This window comes from Penicillium atrosanguineum, assembly GCF_028827265.1.
Source record: "Penicillium atrosanguineum strain IBT 20685 chromosome Unknown utg000008l_segment0_segment0, whole genome shotgun sequence".
Taxonomy (NCBI): domain Eukaryota; kingdom Fungi; phylum Ascomycota; class Eurotiomycetes; order Eurotiales; family Aspergillaceae; genus Penicillium; species Penicillium atrosanguineum.
The window spans coordinates 363332-376223 of NW_026623140.1; positions in this window are offsets into that span (position 1 = coordinate 363332).

The following is a 12892-nucleotide window of genomic DNA, read 5'->3' on the forward strand; positions in this document are numbered from 1 at the left end:
CGGAGGGCTTCAGCGACCGGTAATCAGCCCAATAGACGTTAATACGTATATAGTATATGCAGAAAGCCTGGCCATAGGGCGTATGTATGCCCTGATAAGGTTTAAATTGAATATAAAGGCGTTGTGGTTTTATAAAAGCTTCACGAATGAAGAATAAGTGGATGGGGTGGCGGGTTTGGTGTGGATTACGTTAAAGAGATTTACCTTATTTAATATCTAAATAATATCCCGCTGTTTTATTTTTATATTTACTTAGGAAAACTATAATCTCTTACTTATTTAGCGTATCTTGGTTATTTTATTTATAGGGTTAGCTTTTATTTATCTAAATAGCTTATTTAAGCTTAGTTGGATAATATATATAAGGTATAGAACTTAGATAATAGTAGTAGTTATCTCTAATAGCGATTACTATTAAGCGTTAATTAAGGTATTATTATTAAATATATTATTAGTCATAATTATAAGTACTCAGTCTTAAATCTAGTACTATATAAGTATCTCTAGGAGTATAGCGCTAAGGTTCTCACTAGAATATATTCTAGAAAATAGTTAAAAGCTAAGTAAAATCTCTTAGTACTACTAATTATTATTAATAAAATAGCTAGTGATAGCTATAAAGGCCTATGAAAATAGAGATATCTAATAATTAAGAGCAATAGATATCTTTATATTATTTAGGAGCGTCTATAGGATACTTTAGTGTCGCTACTTAACTATAGCTTATAGGCGATAATAAATTATTTTTATAAAAGGGATCTTAGCGATAGAAGAGGCGCTTTAAGCTATTTAAATTAGGTTATAGAACTTGGGATATTTAATAAGCTAAAAGAAAAGATATATGACTATTAAAAAAATAAGAGATTTCTCTTCCTATACCTCTTAAATAAATACTTGTTGGAATATCGACCAATATATATAAGTGGATCTACCCTCTTATTATTCAACATAAAAGAGGACAAAACTAGGTTTAGGCTAGGAAACCCTAAACCCTAGTTAGACATTCATTATATATCCTGGCGCGTGGAAGATGGTCGACAATCACGTGACCAAATGGACCTTAGCCCTAGAAGAGTAGGGGGGACCAGTCTCCTGGGGGGTGGATGGCCCTTCTTTAGGGGTAAATGGCACTCGCGCTAGGGGGTGTGTATAGGCGGTCAATACCGCCTAGATTCTTGGCTCTTTTCTATGCTGTTCTATCTGCTTCTACCCCGCTTGATCTGCGTTTACTATGCCTTGTCTATGACATCACTGTCTATGATCTGTATGCTTCCATTCAGTTCTATCACTTCTCTTTGAGGTATTTCCTTTGGTCCGAAGCATGTGATACCGAGGTATATTTGTCTATAAATACGCGATGGATTACTAGGTAGAAGAATCAGACTTTTCACTCTCTTTGGAAACTGCCTAAGTTCCTTTCTTGCTTGTCTTGCATACAAAAGGGTAAAAGCAACCCTTAGTCAGTGTGATCATTCCTCTACGAGTTAAAGCGTGAATTGTTCTCGTTTAGGCTACATCAGTGTGTAGTCTATCCTAAGAGTCTTCCTTTGTCCAACTTGGACCGACCAGTTGGATAAAGCGATATAAGACACTAAGGGGGTACGCAAAGCCTAGTTGGCGCCACGAACGGCCTCGTGGTATCACCGTCCTTATTGTCCAACAATACTTAACTATTTAATATACTATATCTCCATTTAAGTTAAAAATACTCACTATATCCTATATAAATCTAGTAATTAGTCCCTCTATACATATATGTCGACCGTTAAGGGGAGGCGGATACCACGAAGCTTTTCGTGGCGCGGGGTACGCTTTTGCAGATACTTCCCCACCACGGACCGTTGAACTATCCGATCAAGGAAAGGCTTGATCGGATAAAGAAAGAATAATAAGAATAAGATAGAGTGCAAAGGGTTTATGCACTCTAAATGAGCACAATCCACAATCCTCAAACAAAGGACTAAAGTGTTTTAAGCAGATAGAAAGGGATAGTAGAATATTTGAAGACAGTGAAAGGTCTATCATTTTCACTTAGCGTCCTCGCCTATATTTATAGATAGAAATTGCTTAAAGTTATATACTTTATATTAGATAAATAGAATAGAATTAGGGAAGGAAATATTTAATCTAGTGAGGTAAAGAGGGGTAAGCGGTTTGGAGGGGTAAATTATATTCGTATCTCTTCCTTCTTTTTCTTCTTATATTAAATAAGAGGATACCTTCACCTAATATAGTATTAGTCCAAATTCATTAGATAATATATTATATATATTTATATTATTAGATATTATAACCTATTTAAAGGAGAATCTATTATTAATAAACTTTATATATAAAACTAAAGGTTCTAATCTATATTAGATTACAATAAAGAATTTTAAATATATAGTGAAAAGGGGATAGCTCGATGGCTGTCTGACAATACAGACTAGACAACAGCAACCAACGAACAACACACACACAACCTGCACGTAGTAGAGGTCGTCCTAGGGGAGGTCGCGAATGTCCTTGGTGAGGCCGTGAGGTCGTACGTGCAATCCTGGACGTAGCAATCCTAAATAAGGCTGTACGGTTTTTCCCGACTGAGCCCGTATGGAATGTACTTAATATAGCATATTGAATGAAAGAATGTAGTGACAACTGGAATGAAGTAGGTAGATGCTTCTTTTTTCTCTATCCTCATGTAGAAGCTGCTGCTTATATCTAAGGTATTCGTGACATCTCAGGCCGCAACTGTATTCATTATGTTATGCGTTCCACCACTACAATAGATATTAGATTTAAGATTTTAACTATACTCTTAGAAGAGACTTCTTATAAAATATTAACCCTATAATAAAGTAGGTTAGTAGAAAATAACTATTTAGAACTATTAATAGATATATATTACTTTGCTTACTAATCTCTCCTATATTAAAGGGAATATTAGTATCTAGTTTAACTTTATCTCTATAAAGGATATTCCTAACCTAGAGTAAAAGGAAGCTTTTAGAGTAACAAATATATATAGATCTATAGATATAAGAAATCGTATTAAGCTATAATAAGATATTTAATATAGACTTACCTAAAGTAGAATGACTAATTATATATATAATTAATATTAGAAACACTCCCTATAATCTAAGAAACTAAATAGGCCTAATAGATTAAGTATTTAATTAATTAAAGACTTGATATATCTATATAATTCCTAGTAATATATATAAAGTATATATATATATTAGTTAATTAGGCTTTAAATAGACTTTTAGTAAAGAATAGTTACCTATTATGAAAAATCTAAAGGCTTTTAAATATAATTAGGACTAGAGGTAATACTAAAGATTATATAATATATCTAGATATTAATAGGTATATATAGTAAAGAACTATATTGAATATAATATAAGTATAGATAGCTTATAATACTATTTAGACTATATTATATACCTATAATCTTCTAATTAGCTATAAATAATACTATTTCTTTTTCTTTTTTAGGTAAATATATAGTTATATATATCTCAATACTATTTTAATATTTTTTATAGCTTAGATCACTAAAATTATATTTATTAGGTATTATTATTATTAGACTTACATAAGTTAGATATTAACATACGCTATATTAATATCTAATATAAACTATATATTTAACCCTAAGAGTATTAGTTTATAACTAAGGAACTTAAGTTCTATAGATATATTATTAAAAATATATAGTTTTAGTATATACTAAAGAAAGCTATAGTTCTATATAAATAGTAATAACTATAAAAAATCTATAAAGTCTACTAATTCTTAAATTTAGCTACCTATTACTTATTAGAATTTAGACTAATATTAAGTGAAGGTATTCTCTTATTTAATATAAGAAGAAGAAAAAGAAGAAAGAGATACGAATATAATTTACCCCTCCAAACCGCTTACCCCTCCTTACCTCACTAGATTAAATATTTCCTTCCCTAATTCTATTCTATTTATCTAATATAAAGTATATAACTTTAAGCAATTTCTATCTATAAATATAGGCGAGGACGCTAAGTGAAAATAATAGACATTTCACTCTTTTTGAATATTCTATTTAAGGATTATAGATTATTTAAATTTAGTCTATATTAGCCTTTTACATTCTATCTTATTATTTCTATCTTTATCCAATTAAGCCTTAGTCGGATAGCCTACTGTCTATAGTAGGGAAGTATCAATAAAAGCGTACCTCGCGCTACGAAAAGCTTTATAATATCCGCCTCCCTCCGTAACTAATATTACTTTATTAAAGAACTTAGATATATATATCTAATAAGATAATTATTTTTAAAAGTATCTTTATAAGACTTAAAAAAGCTTTAATAAAGCTCTATATATAGGATTACTATATTAAGAATAATACTAAAATAGCTATTATTATAGATTATATAAGTCTTTGATACTTATAAATAACTATAACCTATAGTAAATACTTAGGATACTAAATTTTAGAAATATAACTTAGAAATTTAGTATTATAAGGGTTTAGAAGTTATTATATTAATTGGAGGCCTAATTTCTTAGGAAAGAGACTAGCTATTATTTTAGAAATTTAATTAATATAGGATATTACTAAATATAATATATATATTTCTAGGTATATTTAAGGAGAAGTATTTAATAGCTACCTTATATAACCGAAATAAGCATAATCCACAATCCTTAAATAAAGGACTAAAAGAAGAAAGGATAGAAGAATTTTGAAGAGTAAAAGGTCTATTATTTTTACTTAGTGTCTCGCACGTATTTATAGACAGAAAGAGGTCAAAGTTATATACTTTATATTAGGTAAATAGAATAGAATTAGGGAAGGAAATACGATAGAACTAATAGTGTGATAAGGGATATATTATTAATCTAGTAGGGTAAAGAGGGGTAAGCGATTTAGAGGGGTAAATTATTTTCGTATCTCTTTCTTCTTTTTCTTCTTATATTAAATAAGGGAATACCTTCACTTAATATAGTATTAGTCCAAATTCCAACAATAATTAATAAATAAACTTATAAGAGCTTAGTATCTATATATATAAAACTAAATATTATATACGTAAGCTATTAGCATAAAATATATGATAGCTTTATTATTAAAACTAGCTTCTAGCTAAATAATTATATACTCTATATATATATTAATAGATTAAGGTTAATAGAAGTGAATATAGATAATCTAAAGATACTATAAATAACCCTAGTAGCCTATATAGCCCTATGTTAGGCCTTAATATAGACTAAGGGACCTTAGGTAAAGAGGTCTATAAAGTCTTAGAGATTAATAAGGAGCTATCTATTCACTTTTACTAAAAAGAGGATTTTAAAGCCTTTAGATATGGTTAGCTTCTCCCTTACTAAATAAAAGTATATAAGATATATTATTACTAAATAAAGGGTAAATTTATAATATTATTAAATATTATTAACAGTGTCTAAGTAGTAAAAGTTAGACATTAATAAATAGTATTTAGAGATAAGTAACTATAAATCTAAATAAAATAATTATATAATTACATATGAAATAGGAAAGTAAGAAAAGTAAATATAGCTATTTATAAAAAGTTTCTTTCTATTATATTATTATTACCAAAAAGAATAAGATAGAAAATTAAAAAATTAAAAAATAAAAGTATCTAATTAAACCTTTTAGTCTACATTTGTATTATAGGGATTAACTAACCTCTGTAACTTTGTTCTTAGAGTAAGGGTATTAAAATATTTATATTCATCTAAGAATATAACGTATTTCCCAAGCGGGTCGCCACCCCATTAATTTTCGCGTCCCCATGTATCTCTCTGCCAGTTTAATCACCCACTATGCCACCAATTCGTTCTAAATCAAAGCAAGATTCTATCGAACAAGAGGGTAGGATCGAGCTAGCAATTCAGGCTATTCAGAACAAAACGATCTCTTCTACTTCGGCCGCTGCGCGTACGTATGGCATACCGCGATCCACGCTACGCGACCGCGTCAATGGCCGCCTTTCGCAGACTACTGTCTACGCCAACAGTCATAAATTGACTCAATTAGAAGAGGATACGCTTACTAAGTGGATTCTTTCTATGGATGACCGCGGTGCAGCCCCTAGGCCTAGTATGGTACGCGAAATGGCTGATTTACTGCTTACATCGCGGGGTACCGACCGTGTTGGCAAGAACTGGCCTGGAAACTATATCAGCCGTACACTATCTATCCAAACCCGCTTTTCACGTCGGTATAACTATAAGCGGGCTGAACAAGAAGATCCACGGATCCTTCGTGGGTGGTTTCAGCTTGTGAAAGATACTATTACGCGCTATAGTATCCTACCTGATGATATCTACAACTTCGATGAAACAGGCTTTGCAATGGGACTAGTTTCTACCGCAAAGGTAGTCACCAGAGCTGAATACTATGGCCGTAGATCTGTTCTACAGCTAGGTAATCGTGAATGGGTGACTGCAGTAGAAACAGTTAATGCTTTAGGCTGGGTATTGCCGCCATTGATTATATTTAAAGGCAAACGCTATCTAGCATCATAGTTCTACGATACGCCTACCGACTAGCGCCTCGAGGTTAGCCTAAATAGGTGGATATCCGATGAAATTACCCTTTGATGGCTTCAAATACTATTTATTCCATTGACCGCAAGCCATACGCGTGGTCGGTATAGGCTATTAATCCTTGATGGTTATAGAAGCCACCTTACGCCTGAATTCGATCATTTATGCGCTGAAAACGATGTTATACCTATATACATGCCACCGCATAGCTCGTATCTATTACAGCCATTAGATATAGGCTATTTCGCAGTTCTAAAGCGATCATATAGTCGCTTAATAGACCAACAGACGCGTATGGGAATCAACCATATCGATAAGCTTGATTTCCTTAAAGCATACCCATAAGCACGCGCAGACACATATCAGGCTAAGACTATTCAGAATGCATTTAAAGCGACTGATTTAGTCCCATTAGATACGGAACCAGTGCTATCAAAGCTAAATATTCAGCTTCGGTCACCGACACCTATCATTGAACGACCCATAAGCAAATCAAGCATTTATTGCCCTGAAACACCAACGACAATCGTACAGCTATCGAAACATGCAAAATCAGCTAGAGAGCTATTGAAATATCGGTCGAAAAGCCCACCAACGCCTACCAAACAGGTCATCAATCAGGCATATAAGGCCTGCGAGCAGGTGATAAAAAGTATGCTTCTGTTAGAGAAAGAAATCAAGGATTTGCGGGCTACCAATAAAAAGCAACTACGAAAAAAGAAGCTACCTAAGAAACAGATAGAGAGGTCTGAGGGTATGTTTGTTCATGAAGCCCATGGGCAAGGCATTGGTGTGCAAGGGGATAGAGAAGGTGATGGGGTAGGCTCTACAATACCCACACAGACGGCTTCGGTGCCCGGTGCCAGCACCAACAGACGGCAATATAAATGCAGTGTATGCGGAAAGCCTGGCCATAGGGCTAATAGATGTCCAGATAGGGGTTGAATTGAATACGAAGGCGTTATGGTTATTTAAATGCTTCATGAATATAGAATTAAATGGTTGGGTGGCGACCTGCTTGGGGTGGCGACCCGCTTGGGAAATACGTTAGTAATAGAAATTGTATTTTTCTTAACCGACTTAGTAATTATTAAGGGTTTATAATATATTTTATAACTACTAATAAACTTCTCTATATAGCTAGCTATAGTAAATTATTATTAATTATAGGAGTCTTATATTAATTTAACTAAAAAGGGATAAATAAATATAAATAAGTAAGAATATACGAAGATAATTAGGTAATTCCTATAGATAAAAGTTAGGAACTACGCGAAGCTTTTTATTTATACCTAAAAAATTAAATAAGAACTAATAAACTATTTTTAGTGAATTTAGGGCTTAGCTAGCTGGAAATAGGTAGCTTTAAAAGAATAAAGGAAAGTACTATTAGGTTCTTATATATAAGTAAATGTAAGAACTTATTTAGGTAGCGTTATATTTAATAAATAAAAAGATAGTTCTATTAATAAAAAAGAAAAAGTTATAGTTTATATAACTATTATAAAAGGAAACATCACTATATACTAAGGTACAATAAGTTATAAATAGACCTAAACCTTATGTATAGTTATCATATAACTTACTAGTAGAAATAATTATAATTGATTACTAAATCTAAGTAAAGGGTAACAATTATTTTATAATCCTAATAATTATTATTATATTTATTAATATTAGATAGAATAGGAGTATTTAGAATAGAATACTAAAAAGTGTCGGCCGCGGAGGGAGGCGGATACCACGAAGCTTTTCGTGGCGCGGGGTACGCTTTTGTAAATGCTTCCCTACCACGGACCGTAAGCTACCCGACCAAGGAAGGTTGATCGGATAAAGAAAGAAAAGAATAAGATAGAGTGGAAAAGGGGTTATACACTCTAAATAAGCACAATCCACAATCCTCAAACAAAGGACTAAGAAGAAGGTCTTTCTAAGCAGATAGAAAGGATAGAAGAATATTTGAAGAGTGAAAGGTCTGTCATTTCTACTTGGTGTCTCGCGCGTATTTATAGACAGAAAGTGGTCAAAGTCACATGCTTTATATCAGATAAACAGAATAGAATCAGGGAAGGAAATGTGATAGAACTGATAGCGTAATGAGGGATATGTCATCGATCTGGTGGGGTAAAGAGGGGTAAGCGGTTTGGAGGGGTAAATCATGTTCGCATCTCTTTCTTTTCTTCTTCTTCTTCTTATGTTGAATAAGAGGATACCTTCACCTAGTGTAGCATTGGTCCAAATTCCAACAATAGTTTATAGTAGTGAAATAAGCAAAAGCGGACCCCGCGCTATAATAAAGCTATCGTAATATCCGCCTCCCTCTTTAGCCGACGATACTATAAACTAATATTTAAATTATGAATACCTAATATAGTAATAAAGGTAGTGATATAGTATATAGTGTGCCTAAGGTATCTTATATACTTTAGTCTGTCTATATTCTTCTCTCCTATATAGATATATAAAAAGGAGACCTATTCAGAATATAATTGCACTTTTCGATTTCTTTACTTTATAATTTAGCATTAAGGATAGAAGCGATACCCACCTATAGAGCGTGTTCACTACGCTTTCTAGAGTTCTTAGGTATATATATATATATATATATTACTAGTACTTAGTCTTTATTACCGTCTAGCTATTAAGCTATGACCTTTTTAGTAAGTAATTTAGTAAAAACTATTATAATTAAATATATATCTTTATAATAGATAAAATACCTAGGGAAATTTAAAGCTATTAAATCCTTATTAAGATCTAGGAATTTTAGGATATCTTCTCCTTAGAATAATCTAAAATCTTTTTATCTTAGAAATTAGCTAACTATAATATTAATATTAAATAAAGTGGATTACTCTTATATAGACCTATTTACCCTTAATTATAAATAGAGCTCTAAGCTTTATAAGAGTATCTAAATAAGAACTTTCCTACTAGAAGAATTTAACCCTCCGAAAGCCTTATAGATATATTAATACTTTTTCTATTAAAAATATATATTTCTCTAGCTAGCTGTATATTAATTATCATAACCTAAATAAGGTTTTAGTTACAGAATTAGTACCCCTTATCTCTTATTTAGCGATTTTAGATTAATAAATAGGGGCTAAATACTTAAGTAAAATTAATATTTAGAATATCTATTACTAAATATAGGTTAAGGAAGGTAATAAATAAAAGACTATATTTTATACCTATTAAGGCTACTTAAATATATATATAATAGCGAATAGTAAGAAATCTAATATATATTAAAATTTATTTTAAAGGACTAAGGATTTCTAAGATCCTAAACTAATTTCCTTATTATAGTTAAGACTCACTAATAAAAAGGTACTATCTAGCCTATAAGATACTATTATTTAAGCTTTATATACAAGAGACCTAATTCGTCTTAAACCCTACCTTAAGGCCTAGGAGAATAGAACTATCTAAGGGGAATACATATATTATAAGTGGGATCCTGTAAGAATTATTATAAAATGAGCTAATCAGGCTCTATAGGATAATTGTAATTATAATATTCCTTAGTATTATTTAAACCTTTAAAGAGTATATATACTTTTAAAGTTAATAGAAGTAATAATTCATATTTATAAATCTAAAATAAAGATAGAATAATAATAAATACTTTAGTAGTGAAACGTATAGTATACTAAATATAGTTACGGCCTAAGGTATCACGAATATTTTGGGTATAAGTAATAGCTTCTATATAAAGATAGAAGGGAAGAGTAGTATTTACCTAATTTATTCTAGTCATTAGTATATTCTTTAATTTATAATACTATATTAAGTATATTCTATATAGCCTTAATCGTAAGACCGTATAGCCTTATTTAGGATTGCTACGTTTAAGATTACCTATACAGTCCCACGACCTAACCTGTACGACCTTACGGCCTTACTAAGGACACTTATCCCTATTTTAATACTTATAATTTAACCTAAATCTATAACTAAAAGAGAGTATTAATATTAATAATTTATTTATATATTCCTATAGTAACGTAATTCACGGGCGAGTGGGCCACACGGGCGAGTGGGCCACCCACCTTTTTTTTCGCGTCTCCGCGCGTACATCTATCCTCTACCAACCACCATGCCACCAATTCGCAAGAAATCTAAGCAGGATTTAGCGCACCAGGAAGGGCGCATCCTACTTGCAATACAGGCAATTCAAAAAGAAGAAATCACTTCTATACGCGCTGCAGCGACGCGATTTGAGGTACCCCGTACCACGCTTGCGCGACGCCTTAATGGTACTACAAATCGCGCCGATACGCGCCCTAACATCCATAAAATGACCCAAAGAGATAAAGAAGCGCTTGAGAAATAGGTACTATCTATGGACTCGCGAGGAGTAGCTCCGCGCCTAAATATAGTAGCAGAAATGGCTAATCTACTACTTGCTACGCGAGGAATTGCACCAGTGGGTGTAAACTGGGTTAGTATATATATCCAGCGCACCCTAAGCCTCAAATCACGGTTCTCACGACGGTATAACTACTAGCGGGCCCAGCAAGAAGATCCTCGAGTACTACGCGAGTGGTTTAGGAGGGTCGAGAGTGCTATCGCTATATATAGTATTCTACCCGAGGATATCTACAATTTCGATGAGACTAGGTTCGCGATGGGACTTTGCGCGACAGCGAAGGTGGTCACTAGGGCTGAATACTATGGCCGTAGATCGGTCTTATAGCTAGGTAATCGCGAGTGGGTAACGGTGATCGAAACAATAGGCGCTGAAGGATATACCCTTCCACCTATGGTTATCTTCAAAGGCAAACTATATAAGGAAAGCTGGTTCTAATTAGATCTACCACCAGACTAGCGGTTCGAAGTTAGTGCTAATGGCTGGACTACGGATATAATTGGCCTAAGATAGCTAGAAAAGCTATTTATTCCATATACTCGTATATGTGGAAGATATAGACTTTTAGTCCTAGACGGATATGGTAGCTATCTTACGCCACGCTTTGATTAGCTATGCACTGAAAACGATATTATTCCTATATGCATGCCTACGCACTTATCGTATTTACTTTAGCCTCTTAATGTGGGGTGCTTTGTAGGATTAAAACGTGCGTACGGAAAGCTAGTGGATTAGAAGATGCGGATGGGGATTAACTATATCGATAAGCTAGATTTCCTAGCTGCCTACCTAATTGCACGAATAGACGCCTTTTAATCGAATACTATCCAGAATAGCTTCAAAGTAGCTAGGTTAGTACCATTAAATGCAGAATCTGTGCTCTCAAAGCTTAATATATCGCTACGAACACCAACCCCAATGCCTAGTCGACCATTTAGCAGATCTAGTGAATACCAACCGCACACACTAGCTACGATTACGTAGCTCGCAAAGTATTAAAGATCAGCTAAATCCCTACCAAAATACCGGTCGGAAAGCCCGCCTACCCCTACAAAGTAGGTAATTAAGCAGATGTATAAGGCGTGTGATAGAGCTATGAGAGCTATCCTTCTCTTGGAGAGAGAAAATAAGGATCTACGCGAGGCGAATCGTAAGCAGAAGAAGAAGAGAAGCCTCTCTAATAGGCTATTTGCTTCTAAAGAGGGATTATCGGTTCAAGAATCGCAGGGCGTACGCTCTAGTCTAGGAGGTATATCTACAGCTGAAGATATAGCACCCGCACTAGCACCAGGTACACGACGTATATATACATACAGTATATGCAGAATGCCTGGGCATGGGGCTAATCGTTGTCCTGAGAGAGATAATTAGGATTGAAAGGCGTTTTGTTGATTAAAATGGTCTATATTGTAGAAAACAGATGAGGAGTGGCCCACTCGCCCGTGAATTACGTTAGAGAGTCTATACTAAAGATTACTTAAACTCTATTGTAGTAATTCTTTTAAAGTATTTTAGTCAAAACTAAATTATAGAGCTATTAAAATATAAATTCTATAAAGTAAACCTTACTAGAGATATTAATAAATATTTTAAGAGATACGTAGTATACTAATAAGTAATAACTCTAAGATGTCAACCCTATAAACCCTATAGTAAGCTTAAAAATCTACTAATTCTCTAATAATCTTTTATTAAATTAATAGTAGACTATTATAGGACGTTATAAAATAAATATTAAATTAAAAATAGTTAATATCGTTATTATTATAAATAGGTTTATAAAATACTACCCTTAGTAGTAGTAGATTTTTTTAACTAAGTAAAGCTCGCTTCACATATATATTACTATACGGTATACTCCGAACTAAGCCTAAAGCGAAAGATAACAACTTTCCCTACTACTACTATAATAGGGAAGCCCTTTCTCACTTATGATTTTATAATAAATATATAGAATTAAGTACGGAATAG